Source organism: Vigna unguiculata, chromosome 3, assembly GCF_004118075.2.
Source record: "Vigna unguiculata cultivar IT97K-499-35 chromosome 3, ASM411807v1, whole genome shotgun sequence".
In the NCBI taxonomy this organism is placed as follows: Eukaryota; Viridiplantae; Streptophyta; class Magnoliopsida; order Fabales; family Fabaceae; genus Vigna; species Vigna unguiculata.
The window spans coordinates 19,162,458-19,172,826 of NC_040281.1; positions in this window are offsets into that span (position 1 = coordinate 19,162,458).

Sequence of the window (10,369 nt, forward strand, 5' to 3'; positions counted from 1 at the left end):
CATTATCTTTCACGACCTAATTAGATGTCTTGAGAGATTCTTTGGTGCTCAATCTCATCTCCTAATTAGAACCTCTTTTGTTATAATAAAACATTTTTAGTTGGTGGAGTTTTTAAGTTTTTAAGTACCTTCTAATTCTACCATTAGGTTGAATATAGTTGTTTTAATTCTTGTTTTTCTTTAATTGTTTTAGTAGCTTAGCGTGTTTCTTACTTTCATCTTATAAGTTTTGTGCAGAAATCTTTGAGTTCCTTTGGCTAGAAAAATCTTGGTATACAAGCAATCTAAGTGATTCACCTCTTTTTCCTCGATCATAACTCGAGAAGTTTCCTATCTGTTAGCACAAGCAACCTTGGTGCAAATATTTGATAAAGCAAAGTACATGAGATCACATATGGTTGATGAAGATTGATGAAGATCCATTTGATGATCATGTTTTTGTTGTGTTAAATCTAGAAATAAAGTGTAGAATATGATGTTTACATGTTGTACCATATTCGTAGGCTATATGACATAGGTTAGATGTCTTGTTAGTGTGTCCTTTTTAATTTGTTAAAATGGGTTTTAACAAGTTACAAGACTTGTTGTATATAGTTTCTAGTATGAATGTATTCAATCAGTTGAATTATTTTTCAATTGATTGATTTTACTTAAGTCAAGTGAAATCAACAAATTGTACACATAAATCAACCTATTGAATTCACTTAAGATCAAACTATATAAGTTGTCTTTCAGAGAGCTAAGGCACGATTTTGAGTTTTTGGGTGCGAAAAATGATCATTCATCTATGGAAAACTCTCTCTTTCTTTGAATTACACCGCTGCAAGTGGTAGATTGAAGATCTTGGGTGATATTGGAGGCATTTTAGCTTGGTTGGAGCTTAAAGAACTCGAGTTTGGTTGGCTAGGGAGAGCCACCTTCCAATTTTGTAGTACTTGTGCCTCTTGTTGTGTTCTTGGTGCAATTTCAAGTCTGTAAAGGGGTTTCTTATAGTGGTGTGCTTGAGATATTTGTGTGAGTCAAAAATCTTGGTGTTTCTATTGTTCAAATGTGTAATCCTAGTTTGAGTTTTGTAAAACTTTTTGTAATAGTGGAAACCAGGCTCAGGTTGTCCTCTTAAACTGGATGTAACTTTGTGATTGAGTGAACCAGTATAAAAACAATTGTCCAATTCTCTATCCCTCATCTTGCTCACTTTAAAATCTCAAGAAAATCAAGCAAATCAATCTTTGTTGTATTGGTATGTGTTTTTGTGTAATATGGTAGTGTAATCTTGTTAGAAATATTGTTTGGAACGAATCTTTTGTAAGAAAGCATGTTGTTTGAGTGAGATTCGTGAATTCTACATTCTGCATAATTTCCTAGTATTTTAGCCAATTGTTTTCAAATTTTAATATGTTGATTCATAGAGTATGAACAGATTAACCTGCTATTTTTATTTTTGATCGGTTGAAAGTGTACTGCCCTGCAGTTTTTGCATTTTGATTTTGTGGTCTAATTGATTCAAAGAAAAAGGCTTTTTAAGCTTTTGAAAAATTTTATATAGCCAATTCAATCCCCCTTATTGGTTTAAACTACCATTTCATCACTTACTCTATCTACTTCTCCTTTGGAATTTATTAGATAAATTTAGTTTTAAAACATAAAGAAAATTATGAATTTCTTGACATACTTCTTACCAAGTTGGTAGTGACTTAAGTGATGGAACACAAGAGCTTAAATCATTAAAACGTTGGAGGATGGAAGAGACTTTCTTAAAAGAAAAAGAAAAAGAAGATAGGGGTAAATATATTGTTATCTTAGAAGGAGAAATGAGACAAGTTAGGGAGGAAGAAAAAGTTAAAGAAAATTATAAGAGTAGAAGCCACTCAAGAAGCTTCAAAACTTCTACACTTGTCACACACTATGAGGAGGAAAGTAGGTTCATGAATAATTTGTATCAACCTCCTCCACCAAGGCCTAGAAGAGAACATAGGGAACCAAGACCTATTTAAGTAGATCTCCCTCACTTGCATGGGAAAAATAATCTAGAAGCCTATCTAGATTGGGGGATGAAGGTGGAACAACTTTTTTCTTGCCACCAAGTAAGTCAAGAAAGGAAGGTACCCCTAGCTACCCTAAGTTTTCAAGGAAATGCAATATATTGATGGACATCCCTAGAAAGGGAGAGGAGAATAAATAACATTCCTCAAGTCCAATATTGGAATGATATTAGAAGTGTCGTTAGGAGGAGACATATTCCCCTTACTACCATAGGGAGCTTGTAGATAAGCTCTAAAGACTCCATCAAAATAAAATGAGAGTTGAAGAATATAGACAAAAGATTGTGTTATATATAATGAAGGCAGGGATTATGGAGCATAAGGATACTACCATTTCTAGGTTCCTATGTGGCCTAAGTCTTTAAATAAAAGATAGAGTGTAATTGTTGCTCTACTAAGATTTAAATGACTTGGTACAATTTTGCATAAAGGTAGAACAATAAATTTTGAGGAAAAGTTTTAGAAATGACCACTCTAGTTCTTATATCAAGAAAGATTTCAAGAGGGAGGACAAACAAGTAAAAGAAGAACCCTCTAAAAATTTTAAAGAAAAAGAAAAACCAAGGGAAGGGACATCTACACATACTCGCTCTAGTGATATTAAGTGCTTTAAATATCTTGATAAAGGTCATATAGTTTCTCAATGCCCTACCAAAAGGACCATGATTCTTAGGGGTGTTGACATCTATAATAACCAAGATGAAAAAGAAAGTGAAAGTGAAAGTGATAGTGAGGAATCAAGAGAGTCAACCAATGAAAAGGCTTACCCTTGTGAAGGGACCAACTTATGATAAGGAAAGTCCTTAACAATCAACCTAGTCCACTAGCACTAACATAAAGAGAGAATATTTTTCACACAAAATGCAAAGTTTTGGAAAGTACTTGTTATCTCATTATGGAAAGTGGGTTGTGTTGTAAACTACTACAACACTAGGTTGGTTGATAAATTGGTTTTGACTGTCTTACCCCATCCAAAATCCTACAAACTTCATTGGCTCAATGAAGATGAGGATTTGATAGTTAACCACCTAGTGAAGGTAAAGCTTTCCAAAGGGAAATATGAAGATAGTTTGTTATGTGAAGTAGTACTTTGGAAGCTTGTCGTGTGTTGTAATTGTAGAGCCATCAGTAATATTACTATTAAATATAAACACTTAATTCCTAGACTTAATGATATGCTTGATGAGTTGCATGGGTCCACTATATTTTCTAAAATGGATGTATAAAGCCCTATTAGTTCTGTATATTCAAGAATAGGGTGGCTATCAAATGGTCGACTGCGAAACCGGTTCAAAAAGCGTATACTTGAACGATGCCCTCTATCGGTGATAGTTCGACGGACTACTTTTGCGATGTCTGTCACATGAAGAAGAAAAGTACATACACACTGTCTCCCACTACCTCCTCTCATTCTCTCATTCTAGGCCAAGGAGCCCTTTATGTGATAATACCTTTTTTTCAAAATCTAGGACAATGCCTCATTGACTTTATACCTCGTTGCTTGTTGCTTCAGCCCCTTGGGAGAATATTAGTATGGATTTTGTCTTGAGACTCCCAAGAACCCAAAAGGGGTTGTGATTCCATTTTAGTGGTGGTGGCTCGTTTTAGAAAAATGGCACATTTTATACCTTTGTCACAAATTAGATTGTGCTAGCAATATTTTTAAGTTGTTCTTTAGAGATGTGATAAAGCTTCATGGTATACCCCACACCATAGTATCTAATAGAGACACTAAGTTCCTTATCCAGTTTTTGGAAAACTCTTTAGTCAAGGCTAGGAACTAAGTTCAAGTTTTCTACTTCTTGTCATCCCTAAACTGATCGACAGACATAAGTTGTCAATAGGTCTCTCTCTACTATGCTAAGAACAATTTTGAAAGGAAACCACAAATATTGGGATGAGTATCTTTCCTATATTGAATTTTCTTACAATAAAGTAGTTCATAGGACTACTAATGTATTTCCTTTTAAGGTTGTTTATAGATTTAGTCCTCTCACTCTAATTGATTTACTACCATTTTCCACATCTTTTAAATTTGTTCATAAAGAAGGGGTAGCAAAATATGATTTTATAAAGAAAATGCATGAAAGGGTTAAAAGAAAAATTCAACAAAAAATTAAGGGGTATGCTAAATACAACAATAAAGGGAGGAGGGAATTTATATTTAAGGAAGGGGATTGCGTTTGGCTTTATCCATGAAAAGAAAAGGAAGTCCAAAGTTATCCCACGAGGAGAAGGTCTCTTTAAAATGCTTGAGAGAGTGAACAATAATTATTATAGGTTACAATTGCCTAACGAATATGAAGTTCATGCCACCTTTAATGTCACTAACTTAATCCCTTTTGTAGGGGAAACTGATAATGAAGCAGACACTTCAGATTTGAGGTCATGTCCTTCTCAAGAGGGAGGGGATGATGAGATACCTCTAGGTAAGGGACCAACCAAAACCTAGCCTAGGACTTTGTAATTGTAAATATTATATTAGGATTTAATTTTGGGTCTTATATTCTAGGCCTAGTAGTATAGAGTTTTCTTTGGGTCATGTATTTGGCCCTTGGAAGGGTTTTGGGCCTATAAGAGTTGGGCTTGATAGGAGAAGACACATTTCTAGGGTTTAAACCCTAGTTTGGTGCGCTAGCTTGGAGAGCAAGCCAGGTTTGCCACTCTCTTTTTGCACTAACAAGCATGGTACATGTGACCTTCTTAGGTGGCAAGTCACACCTTGCACATGCTCTGTTTTGGTTCCAAAATTAAACTTTCCTAGACCATTTTTTCCTCCCTCTTTCTAGACACCTTGCTCTCGTTTTCTTCTATAAATAGATAGCCTTAGGTCATTTAATCTCATTCATGAAATTAGTAGAGTTATATTGTTCAAATGCATCCATATAACTCTCTGTGATTCAACTTAGGCTAGAGCTTCCCTTAGTAGTTTCCTCTAGCCTAATTCCTTGAGTGTTGTCTAAACTTCACTTGAGAGCTCCCTCCAAAAACCATCACTTCTTTCTACCTTGCTTTTGTGCAACTCAAGCTTCCATGGATTTTTCTTCATTCATCTTCTCGGATTCAAGCATGAAAATGGACTCATCAACATCTCTCGTTTGTTTTATGTTCAATGGGATAATTTATCTACTAGAATTCTCCTAGACCTTTTCCTTTATGGTTGGGCCAACCTCTTTTAAGAAACACATCCAAACGACTCTCCAAACTCCATTCCTTCGTCATTTCATGCTTATACATCCAAGTGCATCATCTTCATGGAGTCTCCTTCAACTTTATGAAATGGGTTTCCATCATTTGGCACTAGAGCTTTTAGTTATTCCATCATTTGGCACCATAACTTGTTCCTTCATCTGGGTCATGTTTCATTATTGGCGTCAATTTTGTAGTTCAATGAAAAGTTCCTTAGGCCCTCTTCGATCATGAATCTTCTTCTTCATATGTCTATGACAAAGCTATACCAAGAGTAAAAGATGGTCATTACACCCCAGCCTTTATATCAGTACTTACTCCAATTCATACCTTCTACCCTGATGATGTGACCCACTATGTTCCTTCAAGATGAGAAATTTGATGTTGCCTCTTACCTAAAGATGTAACCAAAAGGGATGATGGGTTATTATAGAATAAAAGCAGACAATTACAAGCAACTTTAATAAAAAAAGAATCTCCATCATTTTTTACTAACATTATAGTCCACTACCACTTGCAACAAGCTGAAAAGCTAAAGAGGAAGACAAATATGTAGTGTCTTTGTGGATGAAGTCTAATGATGAAGGATTATCTTGTTCCTTTTTAAGATTATTGAATATGGTGTGAGTTGATTAAGAAAGCTAAGTGAAATCTCCACTGGACATTAAGATAGCAAGCTATCTAGATGTGAAGGTTCCTTTCACAAAACTCAAGAGAAGAAGATGATGGATTGATTAAAAACAAAAAGGAAATGGAAAGCATATAAACCATAGAAAACCAAGAACAATTAAAGGAAGAAGAAAACATAAAATGGAAAGGAAAGGAATGGTAAAAATGTGAGAAGCACGCCACTACAAGGCTAGGCTAGAAGCCATGACAACCTTGAAGATGAGTGGATGTGTGCCGCCACTTGCTATGCAAGATAAGGCTTAGAAGTATTCATTCCCAAGGGAGGAAACTCTCATAAATGGTTGAGACACAAGAGTGTTTTTACTTCAAAATGTTCAACCCTTTTACATGTCTAGGAGCACCCCTTATATAGAAGAGTTTAGGGGCCTCTAAGCAAATAAAAGATACCTAAGGATGTCTCTACAAAAATCTAACCCTAGCTTCTAGAAACTAGGTCAAATAAGGTTACAAAAATGAGAGACAAAAGAGCTAACTATGGCGTGTGCAAGACTAATTTCGTTCTAGCACAAAAGGAGACAAAGAATGTGTCTCATATGTCTCCAAAAAGTGGTCAAAGTGTGCTAAAAACAAAAGAGACCAAAGGTACATAGGTACACTTGCTTCATGCCTTTTACTTTATGCTTTATGCCTTTGCTTTACTCTCTCCTCCACATCATTTATGCTCCTCAATCACCATGCGCCACCTAGCATTGCTTTCTTACTCCTAATTAACCTACAAAGCAAATAAACATAGATTAGCATGTTGGCTTAAGTAAAGTCAACTATAGTCAACAAGTCAAACCTAGTCAAAGGTCAACAAATCAACTAAAGTTGATTCAACTAAGTCAACTTAGGGAATCAAAAATAACAAACACAAATGAAAGGGATGAAGGATTAGTGAACTTCCTTTCTAAACATGCCTAGTCTTCTTAAGCATGTGCCTTCATCCTTGGTTGGGGTCAATCCTTCATCATCTAAGGCTTTGCAACAACCAATTCCTTAAGAACAAGCTTCAAAGGAAATAAACCTTACAAACAACATCAACAAGATTTTCAAGTCATTATCCATTCAAAATAAGAAACAAGCCTTGAAGATAAAATCCCTTTGCCCCAATAGGAATGGTTGCAACAACTCTCGAAAGCTATTTCAAATCTAGTTAAAGCCACCATTTCAATAATCATACAAAAACATGATGCTTCATCCTCTAATCCTAGCCTCTTCCTCGTAAGTCCTAGGCTTGTTCTAATTGTTTGTAAAAAAATTATAATTTATCTTATGAATGCAACCTTCTCTTTCAATATTTTTTCCCTAATTTAGTCTTAACTTTTTTGTTGATTGAGTAAAAGGGGGGAGAAATATATATGAAGCATGAAAAAGATGAAATAAAATAAAAAGGGAGAGATTGATGGGCTTCCCCCAAGCAAATTTGAATCTAGCATGGTTGATGGAGTTATCATGGAGTGAAAGCTTGATTTGAGTTGAGAATTCGTGAGAGATGGCTCGGTTATGGTGTTTTCCTAGAGAGAGGTGAGACTGACTCCCAAGGAAACCTAGAGTAATCTATAAGAGAGAACTAATTAAGGGAAAACTTCAAGACAAGTAGAGTGGCAATTTTGGCAGAGGTGGATGTCTTTATTTATAAGCCAAGAAACCCTAGAGATGTCTAGAAAATGAGAGGGGAAATTCAAATTAAAACATTCAAATTAAAGAGCAAAAAGAGCCATGCTTCTAGTATGACTTGCTATGTGGCAAGGTCATACTTTTCTCAGGCATGGAGCGCAAAAGTGGAGAAAAACCTACCTTGGGGAGCAAGCTAGCGTCAAATTAGGTTAATTTTAGGCCCAAGCTAGCCCAAGTTAACCTTAATTTCATGCCTCGCAAACAAAGCCCAACCCTTTAAGCCCAAAATTACACTATAGCCTAAAGACTAGAATAAGGCCCAAAAATCTTATACTACTTGGTCCAAAGTACAAGGCCTAAAAATAAACCTATTCTACTATTTACAAACAATGTTGGCCCATGAGAATAAAAGCTTGAGCCCACTCAAGTTAAATGATGCTCACTCTTCTTGTATGCACTTAGTCATGGTTTGCTATCAAAGACTGCACAAAAATGATAAAACAACATAAGTGGTATAAATTAGAAGAATAAATAAAATATTGGAGAAAACATGATTTGTTTGAATTGCACTATGTCACTATGTTTGCTCTGATCTAATATAGATCTATCTGGAATTTCTTATTTGATATTGCTCAAATAAATTATTTATCTCTGATATAGATCAATTTTATGATGAAATACCTCTAGCCAAGGGACCTACAACAAGAGTTATGGCTAGGAGGATACAAGAAGATTATATCTCCTTTGGGGATGCAAGGCCCAAGATGAAGTTCACATGGGCCAAGGAGGATGTGAAGACCTAGTCTAGGACTCTTTATTTGTAAATACTAGATTAGGTTTTAATTGTGGGCTTTTTATTTTAGGCCCAGTAGAATGGAGTTTTCTTTGGACCATGTATTGGGCCTTAGAAGAAATTGGGCTTTAGAAATATTTTGGACCAAAAAAGGAGTTGGGCCTAATTTGAGCCTAGAACGGACTACATAAACTAGAGCACTCTAGAAGCTTCAAAAGCTTGCTCCCCAAGGATGAGAGTTAGCGCGTCCAAGCATGGAAAGTGTGAGTTGCTTATGTGGCAAGTCACACCTCTCACATGCTCCTTTTTTGCTCCAATTTTCAACTTTCTAGACTTATTTTTCCCTCCTCTTTTTGGAGACTCTTAGTTGTCCTTTTAGCCTATAAATAGAAGGCTTACCTCATGTATTTTTCAGATTGAAATTTAGTAATGAATTGTTGCCAAAATGTGTGCACATTTTCTCTTACTTAAGCTCTCTCTAGAATAGCCTCTTTGCTAGTTTACTATAGCTTCCTTCCTTGAGAGTTGGTTGCACCTCTCTTAAGATCTCATCACCTACACCAAACCAAACACTTCAAGCCTTCATCCTTCATGCTTCCACGTCCATTCTTCCTCCATGGAGTCTCCATTCCAAGGGCCACCTCCATTAGAGCAAAGGAGAAGCCATCATTTTGTCAACATTAGCTTAAAAAGTGGTATTTATATAATTGAGTATCGAATCAATTAAAAAGTGGTATCAAAGTAGTTTTAGTTTTCCAAAAAATATATCATGATTAAAACAAAAGTATGAAAATCAAATTAATTATGTTGGCACTAGAAAGCAATAATTCTTTCAATCTAAGCAAGTTAGCATGTTTCATAGTAATAATTTTTGTCATCATAAAAAAATGGTAAGATTGTTAGCGTTAGAGGTTGGCAAACACCATTAGACGAGTCTAACAATAAGAAGGTTTTGATTATAACAAAATCTATAATGAAACAAGAAAGATAAGTCAGTATTACAATTCTTCGAGATATATAGCTAAAATTGATTGGACAATACTTTTCTATAAGCACTAGACATAAGAATGGTTTGCTAGGTTAAAAACATCATTAGTTGACCCTAATCTTTATTGTTAATATAAAATTTTGTTCAACCAATGTTTGTCCAATGAGTGTAAGCTAAGCATAGCGAAGACATAAGTACCAAAGAGTAAATGACACTTTAAGTCTAAAGCAAACACCAAAGAAAGTGAAGCTTAGATGAGCTCTGTAACATCCCGGTAGGATATTACCTAGAAATAAATAAAATAAACAAGACAGAAATAAATTCCTCATTTATTAGTAAACCCTTTCCCTAAAACGCAGGAAATTTAAAACTTTAAACATCCATAATAAAATATTAAGAGTCAAAATATTCCAAAATCCACCTTTACAATTTAAAGATCCAGGAAAACAGTAAAATTCGATAATTCAAATTACATGAAAATTAAATAACAGGCTTTATAAAATTCCCATGCCACTAATTCCCACTCTCCGCCACTATGTAGATCCTGGCTCACCTGCAACATCATCTGCTCTCGGATAACAAATTACCCGATCATCGTCACACATAAACAGATAGGGTGAGCTATGCACAAAAATATAAGTACATATGAAAAATAAACCCACCCAACATTTCATAATAAGCCATCCATTTAGAATAAAATCTCCCTTTTTCCCCACTCATAACCATTATGAGTCCATGCATGCACTCTATATCTTAGGATTTCATGTGCTTCTACGACCCTCCTCGCTCGTGGTCCAACCTACGAGCCTATCCCGCTCGTAGTCCTACTTCACAGACTCTCCCGTCCGTCATCCGAACCCCTTGCTCGAATTCGGACACGCATACCCGCCTTTCCTACTATGAACTCTTTCGCTCATAGCATTCTCAAGTTGAGCATGAGATGAACTCCCTTACTCATTCATCCCAACGAGAGTACCTTCGGTGAACTAAACCGTTCACGTTCCGCATGCGGTCCACCCATCACGATCTCCTTACTCGTGACTCAAGCCAAGTACATCCCAAAATCCT